Source organism: Coffea eugenioides, chromosome 10 (assembly GCF_003713205.1).
Source record: "Coffea eugenioides isolate CCC68of chromosome 10, Ceug_1.0, whole genome shotgun sequence".
Taxonomy (NCBI): domain Eukaryota; kingdom Viridiplantae; phylum Streptophyta; class Magnoliopsida; order Gentianales; family Rubiaceae; genus Coffea; species Coffea eugenioides.
Window position 1 is genome coordinate 25,798,328 of NC_040044.1, and position 23,359 is coordinate 25,821,686.

Consider the following 23,359-nt stretch of genomic DNA (forward strand, 5'->3'; position numbering starts at 1 on the left):
AGAGGCAAAGGCAATCACGTTCTTGTTCTGCATCAATACGCACCCCAAGCCTTCCCTCGAAGCATCGGTATAAACGGTAAAACTGTCCTTCCCATTAGGTAAGGCCAAAACAGGAGCCATGGTTAACCTTCGCTTCAACTCCTGAAAACTGGTTTCGCACCTAGTATCCCACACAAAACGGCCATTCTTCTTCGTCAGGTCGGTTAAAGGGGCGGCCAGTTTGGAAAAGTCTTTAATAAAGCGTCTATAGTACCCAGCCAATCCTAAGAAACTACGAATCTCCGTGGGATTTTCTGGCCTCTTCCATTCAGCCACTGCCTCTACCTTCGCGGGGTCTACCGTGATACCTTCTTTTGAAATCACATGTCCCAAGAAAGAGATTTTCTCCAGCCAAAATTCACACTTACTGAATTTGGCGTATAGCTGATGATCTCTCAGGGTTTGTAACACTAACTTCAAATGCTGCTCATGTTCCTCACGGGTTTTAGAATAAACCAAAATGTCGTCAATAAACACGACAACAAATCGGTCCAGGTAGGGTTTGAAAACCCGATGCATCAGATCCATAAAGGCGGCAGGGGCATTGGTCAACCCAAAGGGCATGACCGCAAAATCAAAATGCCCATATCTAGAATTGAAAGCAGTTTTGGGTACATCTTCTTTCTTAATTAGCAACTGATAGTAACCCTGTCGGAGGTCTAACTTCGAAAAGACCACTGCGCCTTGCAATTGGTCAAACAGTTCATCGATATAGGGTAGTGGGTATTTGTTCTTAATGGTCATTTTGTTTAGTCCCCGATAGTCGATACACAATCTTAAAGTTCCATCCTTCTTCTTAACAAATAGTATCGGAGCCCCCCAAGGAGATCCACTCTCGTGAATAAACCCACGCTCCAACAAATCTTGCAACTGTAATTTCAACTCCTTGAGTTCAGCAGGTGCCATTCGATAGGGGGTCTTAGAGATAGGTGATGCTCCTGGCAATAGGTCAATCTTAAACTCTATCTCTCTTTCCGGAGGTAAAGTTACTAATTCATCAGGAAACACATCCGGATATTTACTTACAACAGGTACATCTTCAACCCTCAACTTATCAGTGGGAGTGTTTATAAGAAAAGTTAGGAACCCTTGGGCCCCTCTATACAGAAATCTCCTAGCCCGCATACCCGAAATCAATGCAGATGAGGCTAAACTACCCCTTATATCGAGCCTTAGGGTTGCCTCCCCCGGTATACGAAATTCCACTACTTTTCTCTTACAATCAAGTTGTGTATCGTACTTCGCTAGCCAGTCCATACCCAATATAACGTCGTACCCCTTAATAGCTAAACTTATAAGATTCCCTAAAAGCTTCCTCTCTCCTACCCAAATTTCGTAATTTGTATACATCAAACCAGTAATCAAACGTTGGTCCCCCGTAGGAGTACTAACTTCTAAGTCATAAGGCAAGCTAACAGGGGTTATATCAATGCCGCACATAAAATCGGGGTTAACAAAGGAATGGGTAGCACCAGGGTCGATCAAAATCCTAGCTAGACGATGAAAAACAGGGATCGTACCTTCTACAACCCCAGAGGAATCAGGGACTTGTTGTTGCTCAAGGGAGTAAACCCGAGCTGGCACCTTTGGCTTTGTCCCTTCTACCTTGGACTGTCCCGAGTTGGCCTTCGACGACTGGGTAGTTACTCTAGCCTCCCGAGGTAACACCGGACAGTTAGTTATTTGATGCTCCGCACTCCCGCAGCGCAAGCATTTCCTTTCTTTCCTCCAACAGTTGTCCTCAGTGTGGTTTGGTTTCCCACAAAATCCACAGGGTCCGCGTGCAACTGAGGCCGAACTTCCTTGTGAGACGCTTCTCTGCGGGCCCCGTCCATTGTGACCACCCCTCGGCGGAGTCCCTCGTGTCATCCCCGGTTGCCTTCCTTCCCCGGCTCCTCTTCCAAACTTGGGAGGGGTCCCTTTATCCCCTTGGGTCGAACTACTCGCAGAGAACCCCCGTTTTTTCACCTGAAAGTTCCTTGCTTGGAGTCTTGCATTTTCAACTCGCAAAGCTTTCTCCACAGCGTCACTAAAGGTATTGATTTGGGCTACCGCCAGATCCTTTTGGATTTCCACATTGAGCCCCTGAATAAAACGCCGAACTCTCCTTTGCTCCGTTAGAATGAGTTCAGGGGCGAACTTAGATAAGCGAGTAAACTGGCTCTCGTACTCAGCCACCGATTGAGTCCCCTGACGGAATCTAATGAACTCGTCCTCCTTCTTTTCCTGGACTAGAGGGGGAAAGTATTTCGCATTGAAGTCCCTCACAAAGTTTACCCATGTTCTTGGGGTTTGTTCCCGGTCCCACTTCATTCGTATCACGTTCCACCAAGAACGCGCAACCCCTTCCAATTGAAATACAGCGAAAGTAACCTGTCTCTCTTCTGAATAGTGTAGGGCGGCAAAAATATCTATCATTTTCTCTAACCACTTTTCGGCCACTTCCGGATCTGGCCCGCCCAGAAATTTTGGCGGAGAAAACTTCTGAAATCTCTTTAGGGCCCGATCTTCACTCTCTACTACATGGCCAGGGTTCCCAGGTTGCTGGATAGGAGGTTGGCCCTGCTGTTGCACTACGTGGGCTAACAGGTCAGTCATTTGCTGCATAGCAGCAGCTATTTGGGCACTAGGGTCAACCCTAGGTTCAGGATTTGGTTCAGTTGTGGTATCCCTAGTACCCTCATCAGTTGTAGGTTGCCTAATGCTGCGGCCACGGCCTCTCCCACTACGAGTACCCTCCATTCTCTAGGTCAATCTAATGTCGAGGCACAAAATAATATTAAAAGGGCATATAAATATAATCACATAAGCATGAACGAACGAAGAATCAAAAGTAAACACCACATAAAGCATGTATACACATAGAACAGTTATATACAGAACACATAACTGTGTCAAACAGTCATACATGAGTAGTCAAGCAAATATATACAAAAGTACTCCCGTGAAGCCAAAAGAGGGTCTGTCAAAATACACTGTACAACCTAGGTCCCAAAAGGAACAAAACAGCTAACCAAAAGCTTTTCCTAGGTATCCCTCACACGGGATCAAAACAAGGCTCAAAAACCCTAATCTAGTCCTCGATGGAGCCAACCGACTCCCCCCCAGAGCTAGAGCTAGGGGCGCCTCCCTGACCTGGAGCTCCGTCACCTGGAACTCCCCCTGGCGCATTAGCGCCATCACCTCCTGGATCAGGGCCCCACACTCGTCGATAATAGCGCCTGACCGGTCTTTCACCTCCCGGACTACCCTAGTGAGGCGGTCGTTAACCAACTGCAACTGCTCTCTCAGAGCATTCGTCCTCTCCTGCTCCATGGCCACGTCCCCCTGGAGCTCCCCAATCCTATCGGCCTGCATCCGCGTGATGCCCCTAAGCCTGAGAGTCTCAGTGCGCTCCCTGGCGGCGGCACATCTAAGCCTCCGTCGCTCAGCAAGCACTGCCACAACCACGTGGTCCGCGTAAGAATAAAACTGGCATCGCCTACAGCGGCGGGTCCGGCTAGCAGTATACCACAGCCGGATCGGACCTCCCGGTCTCTCCTGGTAGTCGATAACACGTGGACGCCTCTGCGGTGGCTCGCCTCCGCCCGCTCCACTAGTACCAGCCATAACCTATAAAGATAGCAAAGGTTTATATCTTAGACAATATATTCACACTTAATGGCATCTAAACACAATCCCACAAGTTCTAAGGATCAGGTTTCAGGTTCGACCAGAGTATTTCTAACCTAGGCTCTGATACCACCTGTGACAGCCCCACCTTCCCCTAAGGCGTACCAAAGGGGTTAGCGGACTGCCTGCCCAACTCTCGCCAGGACTACTAAAACAGTCAAACACTAACTCAAGTCGTTCGGGAAACTATTAGCGCGCTTAACCAAAACAACCATCGAGAAACGAAAAACGGAAATCAAAATGTAAAGCGAACAGTGATTGCCATAGCACAATCCGCCAAGACTCAATCAAATACAAGTAACTTCCAGCAATCCCCGAAAGGAATATGTACAAGCCAAATATATTACATTAAACAGGAGTACACACGCTATTACAAACCACAGTCGTATGTTTACAAGCCAAAAGGAAGCATTTAAATCCAAGTACAAATAAAGTTCCAACTATTGAGGAGCTATACAAAATCTCTCAACTAGCTCTACTCAACTCATTCTTCACAGTCAAAAGTCCAAAAGATAATTCCCTGTAAGGAAAACAAAATTTAACGGAGTGAGCTTTCGCCCAATGAGGTACCATCACGTACATATACCAAGAACACATAAACACAGGAATATTCGATCCAAATACGTACGTCAAGTAAGCAAAAGCAAAACACCCAAGCATAAGGAATAAAAGGATACGGATGGCTCTCAAGAGCCCTTTTCCTCTTTTGCCATACTTGATCTCATCTCATTGACCCTCCGTCAATGTACACTAGGTAATCATGACCGTAGACTCCTCTTTACTCCAATTATCCGTCCACCTCACTTTCCCCTTACCGGGCCCGAACACCACACAGTACAGAATTGGTATTACTCGAGTATACCGGAATTAAGGGTCTCATACCCAAAGATTCCCAAATACAGTCCCCATGGCTTGTCAAATGTCCCTGACCAAGTCCTTACTGGCTCGAGTCCATTGACTTTCAATGAGGTAGAGTTCAAAGTGAACAGTACAGATCCAGAGTTACAGTAAAGGTCGGCATCCAAGCGACATCAAATCAAGTACAGTCAAGAGTGTTCAAGTGATATAATAAACAAACAAGTAGACCAGAGAGTACGAGAGTGGTAAAGTACACCCTCACCTCCTCTAGTCCAAACAATAATCAAAACTAGTCCACGTCACAGAATTCAAGTACAAGAAAGCCACGGAATAACAAACATGTGAGTAGTACACTCACCAAGTCAAATAAAGAAATTTCACAAGTTTTCGCCCGACGTGAGCCTCGGATCACCGGCACGTCCTATAATAATCAAGAAAGTACAATTAAGACCCAAACACGAGTCGAATACCTTTTAATAGGAACTATTAAGGTAAGACTCAAATATAGCATGGAAATAAACAAAAACATAACATTTAGGGTTAAAAGTAGGAACAACCCCCAAAACCGTTCATTTCCATTCCATCTCAACCCAACTCACAAGAATCTAATACCCTAGACACTTGGACAGCATTTCCCCTAAAATTTCAGCTTTACCAACCTACAAGTCAACCATTAAAACTATCTAACACAACCACAAGCACCCAAACAATATGTAAGTCAGTCAATATACTTCATTTGGGTCACAATACCCTTCAATTATAGCCAATTAGAAGCTCAACAATCAACTATAGAAAACCCCCAATTTGAAACCCTAAATCTGAAATTTTCCGCACAAGCGAAAATTTTTCGCAATTAACCACAATTAATGCACAATAGAGCTATATAACACCATTTGGAACCATCAATTCAAGCTCAATCATATCCAACATAGGAAAACAGAAAATTCCACAAAAAAAAATAGAAAATTAGGAAACTTCACTCCAATCCACCAAATCTTCCGAAAAATTACGTAGATAACTACTATAAGGCACCAATTGGCCAAAATTAGCAACAAAAGATAAGTTCCAAGCAAGATACCTTAGTTCTTCAAGAAAGATTGTAGCTTAGGAGATTTTCTTGCAAAACAACACCACCAAACTCTTCAAACACTCCTAGGAAGATGATTTTATGGACTAATTTGGGAATTAATCGGTTAGTTTTCAAGATTTGGCAAGGATTTGTAGATGAAAGTTGAAGACTTCTTTCCTTTGCTTCCAATGGAGTTTCGGCCAAGAGAGGTAGAAGATGAAGACTATTTGAGTCAAATTTGGACTTTTAATAATGTAAGAAGAAAGTTAGGCAAAGTTAGGCAAGCTTGGTCCAACCAAAAGTGGACACTTGGCGCTTTATTTTGCTAGAGCTATCTTCTTGTCCCTCATGGCTAATCCATCTAGGCAACCTCCAATTATCTCCTAATACCTAGTAACAAAATCCCTTTACGAAAAATTTACCTAATTGGTCAAATTTCTCTCACTTAATGCACTAGCGGGTCCCACGACCAAAAGACGTTCCAAATTTCTCATGAACTACCTTATACTAGAAAAATGATTTAAAAGCTATATTTACTGATAAAATGTTGATAAAAGTAATAGAATAAAGAAAATAAAAGAAAACGGGTGCACAGGAATAAACTAATAAATAAATAATAAAATTTTTTTTTTCTGGCTTCTCACATATAACATCATGCCAAGGTTGAAAAACGCAAACCCTAAGCTGCAATTCCCCCTCTACAAGCTGGAATTTCTATAAGGAAGCTGATAACACATATAAAAGCTAGAAAAATCACATGGCAAGGCTAATAATTCATAGGAAACCTGATCTTAGCATATTAAAACTGAAATTCCTCAACTAAAGCTAGAAATTTTGATTCACCACACAAACCATGAAATTTTTCATGAAATCTACCAAGATCGACTTTAAACCCATTCATGTGCAAGTAATAAAAGAAGAAATGGTTTTCTTGATATGGTTACCTTGAAACCTTATGAACAAGTGCAGCCAAAAGCTTCTTCTCTCCCCATACCTCTCCAGCAAAACCCTTAATCCTTCCTAGTGGTCACTTTTTATGGAGAAGTTTGCAACTTTAGGTGAAACTTCAAAGATTCAAGCAAGAACTCAAGGTGCAAAAATGGAGTTTTCTTGTCTCTTTTCCTAGCTATGAAGGTCGGCCAAGAGAAAGGAAGAAATAAGAGGAATTTAGTCAATTTTTCAAGATAAGACCAAGACTAATCTTGGTCAAAGTTTGCTTAGGTGATCGACAAATGTCACGCTTAGGTACAAAGCTTATCTCCTTGTCTTTCCTTTGTCTTTGCTGGCTAGTCTATATTGCTTTCCTCTAATCCACTCTTAACACTTCTAATCACATAAATCCTCTTAAAAAAATATCCATTTTTGTCCACCAAATTTATTACGCAACTCACTAGTGGGTTCTACTTCTATAATGTGCTACAAACTTAACATACACTAATTTATACAATGAAAATGATTAAAAATCTTAACTCACTTATAAAAATATCTAGGAAATTAAGGCAATAAAGGAAAGTAAAGAAAATATATTCAAAGAAATAAAATAAAATATAACAATAATTTTCGGGTTCTCACACTCTCTCCCTCTTAAAAGAATTTCGTTCTCGAAATTCTATCCTTTTCTCGCCCAAAACTTGATGCTACAAGATTTTCTTCAACTCCTAAGCGGCTTTTCTCACTCATAGTGCTTCCACAAACTTGCCTAGAGGGAAAATGTGACGACTTGAAAATTTAGTTATATTTTCTTATAATTTCCTCTTATTTTGAATAAATTATTTTATAATTCCTTTACTACTCATTTTATTCCCTCAATAATTATAATGAATAATAGAATTAAGATTTTTGTTTTTAGTTTTATAGTTAGGTTAAACTAGGACTTTGCGTATTTTGGTAATGTGATTAATTAGTGAGGTGTGTGTACTAAATTTGGTGGTTAAGAGTGAGTATTAGATAAGACGAAGTGTGTGATTAGAAGTGCTATTAATGAGTTTGTGAATCATAAGTTAAAACGCAAGTACGCGAGAGTTAAGGAAAATAGGCTTGAACCAACGTGCACCGTTTGCTACCGATCGAATACACCACTTGACCACTACTTTCGTGCCCTAATCCTCTTGGTTTTATTTCAGCTAATCAGCCCCTAATTAACCCCTAAAGCAGCCAAAAATCTTGACCAAAGAAAAGGGAAAAAGAAAGCAAATCTTGAGCGACAAGTGGCGACCATCCAAGAGGATTTGACCAAGATATTTTCCTTCCTTCTTATCATCCATTTTTGGCTCACTTTCTTCCTCATTTCTTCATGTTTGTGATATACCGAATTTTAGGACAATTGTTTTTTTAAAGACTAGGAACCTTAAATTTTAATCAAAACCCTAGTTTTACTTGGAGCTAAAAGGTTGTTATTTAATTGAGTTTATGTATGACAATGCATGTTTTATGATAGGTAACTATAATGGTTGGGTGGTTAGTAGACTAATGAGGTGTAATTAAATTTGTTGGATTACATTAAGTTGGTGATCTATGGAGTTAATTGCAAAGATTAGAAGTTGTTGGGGCCATAGTGTGAGGATTAGCAAAGTAAGTTTACCAGTAATCTTAAAGCTTCTAGGATCTTCCCAAGCTCAATTTTGATTGGTGGAGAAAAAGTGTACTTTCACTTTGGCTTCTTGATTTCTTGCTCAATTTTTGTGACGACCCCACCTCCCCCTAGGGCGTACCCTAGGATTTAGCGAGTCGCCTGCCCAACTCTCGTCAAGACTCACTCATTTAAAACTCGAGAAAATAACTTACAAATGTAGAAAAATAAATAACACAATCCCTTCAACTTAATATATACAATAATACTCTGTTCCAACTACAATGTTCATACATGCCCAAATACATTAACGGGTGTACAATTCAAGTACGCACAACCCTAGTCGGTTGCTAGAGTGAGTACAAATTCAAAATTCAAAACAACTAGACTACGCTAGTCTGTACCAGTCTCACACCTCGCTCGTACCTCCTGTAAGGAAAACAAATGGCATGGGATAAGCTAAAAGCCCAGTGAGATTCCAAATAGCAAGTTGACCATTATTTAAAAGTACAAGTATCACCTAGCAAAATAGCGAGCATAACAAGTTTCTAAAAGTAGCATTAACACTTCAGGTGGCAAATCTCAAAATGAGCGAGTGTAAAATTCTTTTCTTTTAAAACAAAACAATAATAACACGATAAGTACTAATCATTCCAAAGTATAAGGATACGGATGGCTCTCGGGAGCCAAATTTCATTGCATCACCAGAGCTTGATCAAGTAATAGATGACACTCCGTCAACTTTCAAATAAGTAACCAAACCAGTAGAGCACCACTTAAACTACTCTCCGTCCACCATCCAAACCCATTATCGGGTCCGAACTCCAAGATGAACACTGGTGATAATACTCGAGTATACCGATTAGTCCAGGATGTGACGACCCCACCTCCCCCTAAGGCATACCAAAGGGTTTGGCGGACCGCTTGCCCAACTCTCGCCAGGACTCACTCACTCGTATCACGTGCATACATCCATGGACCATAAATAACATCTTAATTCAAGCTTATAATTTACATTGATGCACAATCAAGATACAAAACCTCAATATACCCAAACTGGTTCAAAATGTATACAATCCAGATACAAAACATTCTATTCGAGTAATAGCGCGAGTACAAGTCAAAAGTCAAAACAACTAGACTACGCTAGTCTTTACACATCTCACGCCTCGCTCGTACCCCTGTAAGGAAAACAAAACTAACGGAGTGAGCCAAAGCTCAGTGAAGTTCCAAATATCCAATTGGCCATCAAACAAAATACTAACAGTGTAATAGTGAAATAGCGAGCAAATAAGTCCAATCAAAGAAAAAATACTTCAGGTAATCAAGAATAAATGGATCATATTCACATGCAAGGATACAGTGGCTCATGTCTCTGCTCCATCCCAGCTTGATCGATTGGTAGTTGACACTCCGTCAACTTTCAAGTAATAACTAGTCCAGAAAGAAAACCCCACTTCACGCCAGTCTCTGTCCACCGATCAACCCCCTTATCCGGGCCCGCACGCCACATGAAACACGGGTGGTAATACTCGAGTATACCGATTGATCGAGGAGATAACACTCCACTCGACATTACTAGTTACCCAGGGTTCGTTATCTAATCGACCAGGTGTGACGCCCCGAAAATTATGAGTGTGAGAACCCGGAAATTTTCTAATTTTCTAGGGTTTATTTTATTTAATCGCCCGTTTTTTCTACATTTTCTTTATTAGAAAATTTCCCCAGATAAAGTTTATGAGCAAAGATAGTTTTAAAATGATTTTTCTAGTATCGGTTAGTTTTTGAGAAATTAAAAGCGTATTTTGGACGTGGGACCCGCTAGTGCGGTAAATGCATTATATTTTTGACAACTTGTTGGAATTTTGTATTAAGTGTTGTGTTAAGATATTTGTATTGGAGAGACAAAAAGATAAGTTTTAAACCAAAAGGTGACATGTGTCACCTTCTTATTCAAAGTTGGACTTTGACTAATTTGCATCACCTTTACTAAACCTCAAAAATTGACCAATTTCTCTCCATTTTAAGCTTGTCTTGGCCGAACCTCTTGGAGTAAAAATACAAGAGAAGCCTTTCTTGTCTACTTCTATTTCTTGCTCAATCTTCAAATCCAACCAATAAAACTCCAAATCATTCCATAAAATCTCTTTGCTAAGTGGTCTTGAGGTGTTTTGTGGAGTTGTTTGGAAAGCTAAGGTGACTAGTTGCTCTATCTCTTGTATTGCTAAGGTGAGTTGTGAAGGACCCCTTTCCTTCCTCTAATGATGTTCAATTCATGATTAGTGGTGGTATAAGGTGCCACTTTATGGATTATTTCTTGATTTGTGGTTGAAGTGATGAAGTTTTATTATTTTTGGGGATTTTTCTGTTTTAATATGAACATGATGGTGTGGCTATCTATGATGATTGGAAATGGTATATAATGACTCTAGGAGGTGGGAAAAGTGGTTAATTGCAACCAATTGCTGAATTGGAAGAAATTTTGGAAAGTTAGGTTTTGGTTAGGGAACATTCTGCCCGAATTTTTAGCTCCTAGTTAGAGGCCGAATTGGCCTTGGCTTAAAACATGAAAGTTGTAGGGAATGACATTTTAGAGGTGCCTACAAAATTTCAGGTCAATCGGAGTTTCTTAGAATGAGAAAAGCCGAAATTACTCTTGCTGTCCTGGTTTTACCCGAATGTAAGAATTGCGCCTGTAATTGGTTATTTTGGCTGGAATTGCTTTCGAATTGGTTGTTGAGGCCTTCTGATGAAATATAGCCCTGTTTCTTAGATTTCAGCTGGTTTTGGAATTTCTGGATTTGGACTTGGATAGCCTGATTTATGATGTTTCCGCTAGAATGCGTTCTGTGAATCTGTTTTTGTGATTCCGGTGTAGTATCTTGCATTTTTGACCTGGTTACACTCGAAACTGGGTTGAGTGACCTTCTGTAATATTGTAGCCCTATCTCTTAACTTCGAAACGGTGTATCTTGCACCTTCATCCGATAATCGTAGTGCCTTTGGTGCCATTACCGTAAAATGATATCAAAAACTGTTTTTCTGGTTTTGAGCTTAACTTTCATTTCCGGACTTTTCCCTAGCTTGACTTGTACTAGTACTACTTGGAGCTTGCTGAATGGCTATTGGATGAACTTGTTGTTGTGTGTGTACCTTTGGGATTGGCTGAGGAAATAATGAAGCCATGATGGCTGGAAAAGTTAGCAAATTCAGGGGAAGTGTTGTCCGAACTTTGAAGGGATTTGTTTGCATTGAGTTTGTGATCTAAGACTTGGATTTACGCAAGGCAATGTTATATGATGGATGGTTTCTGAGCCGTGGAGGTGAGTGACCCAAAACTATTTCCAAAGTACTTGTGAAATGTTTCTTGCATTATTTACTCGATTGCATCTCATGCGTGCTTGCATGTGAATTCATGATAAGATTTTTGGCTTGAATGAGTTCTGGGAAAGTCTTGTGCTGGACACCAACGTCTCCACCTTGTTTATGGTTCATGTTCATGTTTATCTGGAGCTCAAAAAGGGGCTCCCTCTCAATGTTAATGTTAAATGATCTATTTGAGCGTTGGGTGTTCAAGTGCTATGATTTCGCTAGCTCACGAGAGCACTAAACGGACATTTGATCTCTGAATCATGACATCATTGAAATGATCGAAATGCAACATTGTGAAATATATTTGTTTAATGATTTTACTGGTTACTCACTGAGCTTCTAGCTCACCCCAAAACTATTTTATTCCCCTCCACAGGGCTCGTGGCGAAGGAAGGGCTTGTAGTACTTATTCCTGTGATCGGATGGATTATCTTATGTGTACTTTAAATTTTGAAATTCCTCCTGTATCATAGTTGGTATCAAGGATCAGAGTGGCGCAGCGGAAGCGTGGACGCTTCGCTTTTGATATGTAATTATTGGAGACTTGGATGTATTGTTGGGATTTATATTATAATTCATTTGAGGACTTTAGTGAACGACTGAGTCCCGGCGAGAGCTGGGCAGGCGGTCCGCCGAACCCTCTGGTTCGCCTTAGGGGGAGGTGGGGCTGTCACAGTTGGTATCAGAGTTTAGGCTTCAGATCTCTGTAGTGTATCCTAGGCTTGAAGTTTGGGATGCCGGACTGTGGGTTTGGTTTGCAATATTAGTGATTCTTGCGGGATATCTCGACTTGATTGGTACAAGATGGAATGTCGAGGACGACATTCTTTTAAGGAGGGGAGTTTGTGACGCCCCGAAAAGTATGAGTGTGAGAACCCGGAAATTTTCTAATTTTCTAGGGTTTATTTTATTTAATCGCCCGTTTTTTATACATTTTCTTTATTAGAAAATTTCCCCAGATAAAGTTTATGAGCAAAGATAGTTTTAAAATGATTTTTCTAGTATCGGTTAGTTTTTGAGAAATTAAAAGCGTATTTTGGACGTGGGACCCGCTAGTGCGGTAAATGCATTATATTTTTGACAACTTGTTGGAATTTCGTATTAAGTGATATTATTTTACAAAGTGTTAAGATATTTGTATTGGAGAGACAAAAAGATAAGTTTTAAACCAAAAGGTGACATGTGTCACCTTCTTATTCAAAGTTGGACTTTGACTAATTTGCATCACCTTTACTAAACCTCAAAAATTGACCAATTTCTCTCCATTTTAAGCTTGTCTTGGCCGAACCTCTTGGAGCAAAAATACAAGAGAAGCCTTTCTTGTCTACTTCTATTTCTTGCTCAATCTTCAAATCCAACCAATAAAACTCCAAATCATTCCATAAAATCTCTTTGCTAAGTGGTTTGAGGTGTTTTGTGGAGTTGTTTGGAAAGCTAAGGTGACTAGTTGCTCTATCTCTTGTATTGCTAAGGTGAGTTGTGAAGGACCCCTTTCCTTCCTCTAATGATGTTCAATTCATGATTAGTGGTGGTATAAGGTGCCACTTTATGGATTATTTCTTGATTTGTGGTTGAAGGATGAAGTTTTATTATTTTTGGGGATTTTTCTGTTTTAATATGAACATGATGGTGTGGCTATCTATGATGATTGGAAATGGTATATAATGACTCTAGGAGGTGGGAAAAGTGGTTAATTGCAACCAATTGCTGAATTGGAAGAAATTTTGGAAAGTTAGGTTTTGGTTAGGGAACATTCTGCCCGAATTTTCAGCTCCTAGTTAGAGGCCGAATTGGCCTTGGCTTAAAACATGAAAGTTGTAGGGAATGACATTTTAGATGTGCCTACAAAATTTCAGGTCAATCAGAGTTTCGTAGAATGAGAAAAGTCGAAATTACTCTTGCTGTCCTGGTTTTACCCGAATGTAAGAATTGCGCCTGTAATTGGTTGTTTTGGCTGGAATTGCTTCCGAATTGGTTGTTGAGGCCTTCTGATGAAATGTAGCCCTGTTTCTTAGATTTCAGCTGGTTTTGGAATTTCTGGATTTGGACTTGGATAGCCTGATTTATGATGTTTCCGCTAGAATGCGTTCTGTGAATCTGTTTTTGTGATTCTGGTGTAGTATCTTGCATTTTTGACCTGGTTACACTCGAAAATGGGTTGAGTGACCTTCTATAATATTGTAGCCCTATCTCTTAACTTCGAAACGGTGTATCTTGCACCTTCATCCGATAATCGTAGTGCCTTTGGTGCCATTACCGCAAAATGATATCAAAAACTGTTTTTCTGGTTTTGAGCTTAACTTTCATTTCCGGACTTTTCCCTAGCTTGACTTGTACTAGTACTACTTGGAGCTTGCTGAATGGCTATTGGATGAACTTGTAGTTGTGTGTGTACCTTTGGGATTGGCTGAGGAAATAATGAAGCCATGATGGCTGGAAAAGTTAGCAAATTCAGGGGAAGTGCTGTCCGAACTTTGAAGGGATTTGTTTGCATTGAGTTTGTGATCTAAGACTTGGATTTGCGCAAGGCAATGTTATATGATGGATGGTTTCTGAGCCATGGAGGTGAGTGACCCTAAACTATTTCCAAAGTACTTGTGAAATGTTTCTTGCATTATTTACTCGATTGCATCTCATGCGTGCTTGCATGTGAATTCATGATAAGATTTTTGGCTTGAATGAGTTCTGGGAAAGTCTTGTGCTGGACACCAACGTCTCCACCTTGTTTATGGTTCATGTTCATGTTTATCTGGAGCTCAAAAAGGGGCTCCCTCTCAATGTTAATGTTAAATGATCTATTTGAGCGTTGGGTGTTCAAGTGCTATGATTTCGCTAGCTCACGAGAGCACTAAACGGACATTTGATCTCTGAATCATGACATCATCGAAATGATCGAAATGCAACATTGTGAAATATATTTGTTTAATGATTTTACTGGTTACTCACTGAGCTTCTAGCTCACCCCAAAACTATTTTATTCCCCTTCACAGGGCTCGTGGCGAAGGAAGGGCTTGTAGTACTTATTCCTGTGATCGGATGGATTATCTTATGCGTACTTTAAATTTTGAAATTCCTCCTGTATCATAGTTGGTATCAAGGATCAGAGTGGCGCAGCGGAAGCGTGGACGCTTCGCTTTTGATATGTAATTATTGGAGACTTGGATGTATATTTGAGATTTATATTATAATTCATTTGAGGACTTTAGTGAACGACTGAGTCCCGGCGAGAGCTGGGCAGGCGGTCCGCCGAACCCTCTGGTTCGCCTTAGGGGGAGGTGGGGCTGTCACACCAAGCCCTTGCCGACTCGACTCGATTAACTAGCCACAGGGTCTCTGGAATTCCAAACAAGATATAATTTATATGCAGGTAGAGCAAGTCAAGTGAAATCGGTAAACAAGTATAATTTTTGCTAGGGCAAATGCGATAAAGTACACCCTTGCCCGAGCAATCATTTATATATCATGTAGTCACATTGGTCAAAGATAAATCACAAATACCAAGTTCAATCAGATATTTGAAAGCACTCACCAAAACAAGTATAGTGCTTTTAATGATCTCGTCCAGGTGGTACTCCTGGCTTGGAGTCCAAATCTGTGATAAAACGTTGCTTAAGAATTTGGAAAATCAAGTAAGGTTCGAAACTTAGACGTTTCGTTCAATAAGAATCAAGAAATTGAAATTCACTTGGAGAATAGTCGTGAAACGGTTGCTCGCTTTTCAAACTGAAAAGTTTTGTAAGATGTATACTTGGAAATAACTTTTTGAGTTGAAAGTGCAAGGAAAACGGATTTATAGTGATTATTACCGTTTTTCCTAAGGGTACAAGTTCGGCTAGATTCTAACGTATAACCCTCGATAACCAAGGTAGGAAAAGTCTTAGATGGTTCAAGTGTTATTCACTTACAAACTTTACCCAAGCCGCAAGTATATTTCTCTAGTTCTCGAGCATAAATTTGGGCAGCATGCCCTTTGTGTTTACCTAATTTTCCAGCCATTTTGGCTTCACCATTTTCTCATTCAAGCCCAAGTTTATACACAACACAAATGCATTTCAATAGCCGTTCCATAGGCTCAAGACAATACAAGGACATAAATTAACTAATAACAAATGCGGAAATGAAGTTTACAAAAGACATATTTGACGGGTTTTTGCGGAAAGAACACATCTGAGGCTACGCTTATCGGATTGGTGTGCAACTTATACCATTTTGAAGCTAAGACGAAGTCTACAACTTTCATGAAGATCACCTGGTCAAATTTCCAGTGTAACCTAATCAAATTCCCAGTTCACCGAACCAGGTTCCAACTAATCAGCTAATTAACCGTACTACATTTAAATGACCATATTTCAGGCTACCAAAGTCCGTTTAAGGCGTTCTTTGAGGCGTTTAAAAGCTAAGACAGAGTACTAAAACTTTCATGTTTTGGAAAATGGCTAAATCAGCACGGATCATAGTGAATAAACACAGTCAATTGGATGAACTGTCCAAAACGGATCACTGGAAATATCCAAGGGCAGCGAGGGTATTTTGGTCTTTTCACAGGTTACGTTGCTCTGATTGAGCTGAAATTTTGTAGGCACCTATAAAATATCATTCTCTACAATTTTCATGTTTTATACTAAACCTAATTTGGCCTCTAACATGATGCAATAAAACCGGACAGAATGGGCTAAAATTTTCCAGAAATCTGGAATTTTTCGTTTTCAATGCAACCTTTATTGATTTCTTGCTCCAATCATCACTACAACCACTTATATAAGCTTAGATACAATATATATCATCCATATAACAAGTATAGGCAGCAAATACCTCAAACCCTAACTCACATATATTACCTTTAAATCATCATAACAACTTGTATCACTACTAATCCACAAACAACATGAATTATACAACAACTTAAACCAAAATAAAAGAACCAAAGCCATGGTTTAGCCTTATACCTCAACAAATGAAGCTTGCAAGAGTAATACTTCACCTCCTCTTGGAATTCTTGGTTCCCCTACCTTCTCAAGCTCACAACTCACACTTTAATCGGTTTAGTATTTTAATTCCTCACTTGGATGGCTCAACTCAAGAAGAAGGAAGTTTGTTTCTTGCTCTCTTTCTCTCCTCTCTTGTCTCGGCCAAGCAGCAGAAAAATGGAGGGAAATGGAGCAAAATGAAGGATAAGAAGGTTGGACTTTCGGCTTGTTTAAGTAGCCATGGTTGAGTGACACTTGTCACCACTAATACCAACCAAAATTTTCTTTTTCTTTCTTGCATTTTTAGCCCTAAAATTCGGTCAAAGCTAGCTGGAAAATGAGAGGATATTTTGCTCAAATATTAATGAGCTTGTATGGTAAGAAAGTGGTGATCAAGTGGTGTGTTCAATCGATAGTGCACGGTACACGTCGGTTCGCACCGTTTTTCCTTAAATCACACGTACTAGGTTTTTTTCTTCTTATTCACTAACTTTATATCATTGCTTCTAATCACATATTATTTCTCACCTAAAAGTCACTCTTAAGCACCAAATTTGATTCTCGCTCCGTACCGGGTAATTACACTACGGATACACGTGAAAACCATAACTTGCTCCAACTTGAAAACGAAAAGTGAAACCCTACTTTCTAGGTTCATTTGCACTTATTGTGGAATGATTGGGTAGTAGAGCTATAATAAATGAATAATTTCCAAATAAAAAGGCATTTTTGAGAAAAATATAAGGAATTTGGAAGTCCTCACATTCTCTTCCCCCTTCAGAGAATTTTGACTTCGAAATTCCTACCTTTCGTCATGAACAAGTTGGGATATTTCTCTTGCATGTCTTTTTCTAGTTCCCAGGTTGCTTCTTCCACTTCATGATGCTTCCATAGAATCTTTACTAATGGAATCTGCTTGTTCCTCAAGTCCTTCACCTTCCGATCCAATATTTGAATAGGTCGTTCTTCATAGGTTTAGGACTCGTCTAGTTCAACATCTTCAGGTGGCAAAATGTGAGTCGGATCCGGATGATATTTCTTAAACCAGGAAACATGGAAAACGTCATGGATCCGAGACAAACAAGCTGGTAATTCAAGTCGATAAGCCACCTTTCCTATTCACTGAAGTATATTGAAAGGTCCTATGTACCGTGGTTGCAACTTTTTCCCTTTTCCTGCTCTAATCTTTCCTTTCAACGGGGTGATTCAAAGAAACACCTTATCTCCTATCTCGAACTCCAAATCCTTCCTCCGATGATCGGCATAACTCTTTTGTCGGCTCTGGGCTGTTTGAAGCCTCTGACGAATCACCTTTACCTTCTCGTAAGCTTCCTCAACCCATGGTATTGTAGCCGGATCTATAATCTTTCTCTCTCCTACTTCATTCCAATGGATTGGAGATCGACACTTTCGTCCATACAAGGCTTCATATGGGGCCATTTGAATAGAGGAATGATAACTATTGTTATATGCAAATTCAACCAAGGTTAAGTATTGACTCCAACTTCCTCCAAAATCCACAATACAGGCTCTCAGCATATCCTCAAGAGTTTGAATGGTTCTCTCAGACTGTCTATCAGTTTGCGAGTAATATGCTGTACTATAATTCAATTTAGTTCCTAGAGTCTCTTGCAATTTCTGCCAAAATCGGGATACAAACCTTGGGTCTCTATCAGATACAATGTTTACTGGTACCCCGTGTAGTCTTACCACTTCATCCATATAAATTTTGGCAAGTTTCTCCAAAGAATATTTCATATTTACTGGCAGGAAATGTGCGGTCTTAGTTAATCGATCCACTATTACCCAAATTGCATCATGCCCCTTTTGTGTTCGTGGCAACCCTGATACAAAATCCATCGTTATATGCTCCCATTTCCATTCAGGGATCTCTAAAGGCTGTAATAGACCTGACGATTTTTGATGCTCAGCTTTCACTTGTTGGCACGTAAGACACCTTTGTACAAACTGAGCAATCTCCGTCTTCATATTCTCCCACCAATATAGACTTTTGAGATCTTGGTACATCTTATTATTCCCTGGGTGCACCGTATACCTAGAGCGGTGAGATTCTTCCAAAATCTCCCTCTTTAACTCCTCATCCCTAGGTACAACGACACGATTTCGAAACTTTAAGATTCCATCAGGACCTAGGTTAAAGTTAGGCAACTCCCCTTTCTTCACATTTTCCATCCACTTTTGCACCATTGGGTCCTTCACTTGGCCCTCTTTGATCCGATCCAACAGTGTCGATTTCACCTCAATATTTTCATAAAATCACCTTCTTCGGTTCCAGACGAGGTTTCCACTCACCTACATCTTCCAACAATCTCCACTCTCTCACCATGGAACTTGCTAGTTGAGCCTTTCGACTTAAAGCATCTGCTACAACGTTGGCCTTTCCGAGATGATAGTTAATCGTGCAATTGTAATCTTCTAAGAACTCCACCCACCGACGTTGTCTTAGATTTAGCTCCTTCTGAGAAAACAGATACATAAGACTCTTGTGATCCGTATATACCTCGAAAGTCACACCGTAGAGATAATGTCGCCATTTTTTCAAGGCAAACACAACAGCTGCAAGCTCCAAGTCATGGGTTGGATAGTTCTGCTCATGAGGTTTTAACTTCCGAGACGCATAAGCAATCACATTCCTATTTTGCATCAACACGCACCCTAGCCCCTCTTTTGAAGCATCGGTATAAACCGTGTAGCTATCGTTCCCATTGGGTAACGCTAAAACTGGAGCCATAGTCAATTGCTTCTTAAGATCTTGGAAACTACTCTCGCACTTAACATCCCAGATGTACTTTCCTTGTTTCTTTGTCAAGTTAGTTAAGGGTCCCGCAATTCTCGAGAAATTCTTTATAAATCGGCGGTAGTACCCTACTAAACCTAGAAAACTTCGCACCTCTGTGGAATTCTTTGGTCGCTTCCATTTGGCTACGGCTTCCACTTTCGCCGGGTCTACAGCAAGCCCATCTTTTGAAATTATATGACCTAAGAATGCCACTTTTTCCGGCCAAAATTCACACTTGCCGAACTTAGCGAACAATTGGTGCTCTCTTAGGGTTTGCAGCACTATTCGCAAGTGTTGCTCATGCTCCTCCCTAGACTTTGAATATACTAGGATATCATCAATAAACACCACTACAAACTTATCCAAGTAAGGTTTAAACACTCGATGCATTAAATCCATGAACGCTGCTGGGGCATTGGTTAAGACAAAAGGCATTACCGCAAACTCAAAATGCCCATATCGAGTGTTAAACGCCGTTTTTGGCACATCCTCCTTTCTGATTCTCAACTGATAGTACCCTTGTCGCAGATCCAATTTAGAAAACACCACCGCCCCATGTAACTGATCAAACAATTCATCGATGTGGGGCAAAGGATATTTATTCTTAACATTTACTGCATTCAGTCCTCGATAATCAATACATAACCTTAAACTCCCGTCCTTCTTTTTAACAAATAGCACCGGAGCTCCCCATGGTGACTCACTCTCATGTATAAACCCCCGTTCTAGCAAGTCCTGCAATTGCACCTTTAACTCCTTAAGCTCAGCAGGTGCCATTCGATAAGGGGTTTTAGAGATGGGAGTAGTTCCGGGTACTAGATCAATCTTAAATTCAATCTCCCTTTCAGGTGGTAATGACCCCAACTCCTCCGGAAATACGTCCGGATACTCTCGGATTACCGGCATGTCCTCCAACTTAATCTTTTCTCCCGGAGTGTTAATTAGAAAAGCTAGATAACCGTGTGCCCCACGACTAAGCAATTTCCTAGCCCTTATTCCTGAAATGAGCGCAGATGAGGCTAGCATACCCCTCACATCTAACTTCAAAGTTGCCTCACCCGGTATGCAAAACTCTACCACTTTCATCCTACAATCTACTAAAGCATGGTAATGAGCTAGCCAATCCATACCTAAAATGACATCGTACCCCTTAATGGCTAGACTAATGAGGTCGACTACTAATTTCTGTTTGCCAACCCAAATATCACAATTTCTGTACACCTCATTTGCAATTAAAATTTGATTACCCGTAGGTGTTCTTACTTCTAAGTCATAAGGTAGACTTTCAACTTTCATATCAATTCCAAGCATAAATGTAGGGTTAACAAAAGAATGAGTAGCAGCGGAATCTATCAAAATTTTGGCTAACCGGTGAAAAACAGGAATCGTACCTTCCACTACCTCCATTGGTGCAGGCACGGATTGTAGGTCCAGCGAATACACTCTAGCCGGTACCCTAGACCTGGTCCCTCCAACATTGGTCGGCTTTGGGTTTGACCTGGCAGTCGACTGAGTATCACTGATCAACGGACAGTTGACTATTTGGTATTCCGTACTTCCACACCTTAGGCACTTCCGAGCCTTTCTCCAACATTTATCCTCTGTATGGTTCGGTTTTCCACAGTATCCGCACGTTACTCGGGGAGTGGAGGTTTGGTCTCCCTGTGGAATACCTCTACCTTGTCCCCTACCACTTTGGCCTCCCCTCTGGGCACCTCCTCTCGGAGCACCTCCCCTAGATGCACTCGAAAATCGTCCACCTCCAGCCCTACGACCCGATTTAGCAGGTGGCGTGTTCCGATCACTCCGCACTGACCCTTGGGCTCCACTAGGTACCCCTTTCCGTTTTGCATGGAAATTTCTCACTTGCGCCTTAGCAGTCTCTATCCTTTGGGTGTGAGAACCCATACTTTTCCCATTTTCTAGGGTTTTATTTATTTAATGGTTTGTTTTCTGTATTTTTTTTTTAGTAGGAAATTTTCTAGATATTTTTAATGAGCAGATATAGTTTTTAGATGATTTTTCTAGTATTGGATAGTTTTTGAAAAATTAAGGATATATAACGGACGTGGAACAAATTCGGAAAAATTCGGCCAACTAGGTTAAGTTTTGAATACTGGAATTAATTTATCGAGTGTTAAGAGATAAGTAGAGGTTGCAATTTGGATTGATATGAGAGAGAAAAGTTAGGCAAGTCATTAAATGAGGTGACAAGTGTCACCATGTGATTGGATTGAGTTGTCCACAACTATTCACCTCTTTGACTTATTTGACCAATTGATTAAATATCTCAAAAATTACCACAAAAATCACCATTTCTTACCTCCATTGTGGCCAGCCACCTTGAGCAAGGAAGAAAGAAAAAACTCTTCAAAGTTTGGCATCCATCTAGTGCAAATCATCCAAAGCAATCACTTAGACTTGTTTCTACTCCATAAAATCTCTTCTTTAGGTGTTAGTAAGTGGTTTGGTGTAGTGTTTTGGGAAGCTAAGAGGACAAGCAACTCTCCCTCTCTTGTTTTACTAGGTGAGTAGTGATTGAACCTTCTCCTTCACCTAATGAAGCTTAATTTGTGCTTAGTGGTAGTTAAAATGTTGAATTTTGTGGTTTATTTCTTGATTTTGGATGAAGTGGTGAAGTTTTCCATTTATTGGGGATTTTTCTGTTTTATTATAAGCATGATTAGGTGGCTATCTATGATGATTGGAAATGGTTTATAATGACTTAAGGAGGTGAGAAAGGTGATTAATTGCAACCAATTTCTGTTTTGGATGAAAATTGAAAAAACTAGGGTTCTTAAGGGAGCATTCTGTCCGAATTTTTAGGTCCTAGATAGAGGCCGAATTGTCCTTAGCTCAAAACATGAACGTTGTAGGGAATGACATTTTAGAGGTGCCTACAAAATTTCAGGTCAATTGGAGTAGTGTAAAATGAGATAAGTCGAAATTACTATTGCTGTTCTGGTTTTACCCGAAAGTGAGAACTGCGCCTGTAATTGGTTGTTTTGGCTGGAATTGCTTCCGAATTGGATGTTGAGGCCTTCTGATGAAATTTATCCCTGTTTCTTAGTTTTCATCTGGTTTTGGAATTTCTGGATTTGGACTTGTAGAGCCTGAGTTATGATGTTTCCGCTAGAATGCGTTTTGGTGAATCTGTTTTATGTTGTTGATGAAGTATCTTGCATTTTTGACCTGTTTGCACTCAAAACTGGGTTGAGTGACCTTCTGTGATGTTGTAGCCCTGTATTTTAGCTTCGAGATGGTTGGTCTTTCACCCTCATCCGATAAGCGTAGTGAAATTGGTGCTCTTACCGTAAAATGACGTCAAAACTGTTTTTTTTAGGGCCAAAGCTAGTTGCATTTCCAAAATTTCTGGTTTCCTTTAATGTTTATATATGCTTATGGAACCCTATTGGGGTCATGTTTGGCCTTGGCTTATGACTCGTTATCGAGTCTCATTGTATTTGCTTGCATGTTTTTAGGGCGTGACGGTGGTGCACAACGTTCTTTTGACTAAAGTGCTTGAAACCACATTTGCTAGCGTGGTGAGTGTACTACTCACTTATGTGTTATTATATGACTTTGATACTTGAACTCGAGATGTTGAATGTTAATTGTTTGAAGTGAGAGTGTACTTTATCACTTCCACTTGTTGTTTCGCATGTTATTGGAAAGTTATTGGAATGTTATATGAAATGTTATATGAAATAAAATACATGACTTGGAGCCGATCGGACGAGTATCCAACGACTATAAATGTTATCAAAGAGCTCAACCCCATTGGTAGTTGATTGAATCGAGCCGGCAAGGGCTTGGTCGTGACAATTAATGAGTCTTGGGTAAAGTTATAAGGAATCTTGTAGTATGAGAGACTCTCGATTCCGGTATACTCGAGTAATACCACAATGCATGCGTTTGGATTGCGGGCCCGGTTGGGGGATGTTAGGAGGAATGGAATGGGAGTAAAGTGGAGTCTACGGTTGGTTACTTTTAAACATTGACGGAGAGTCAAT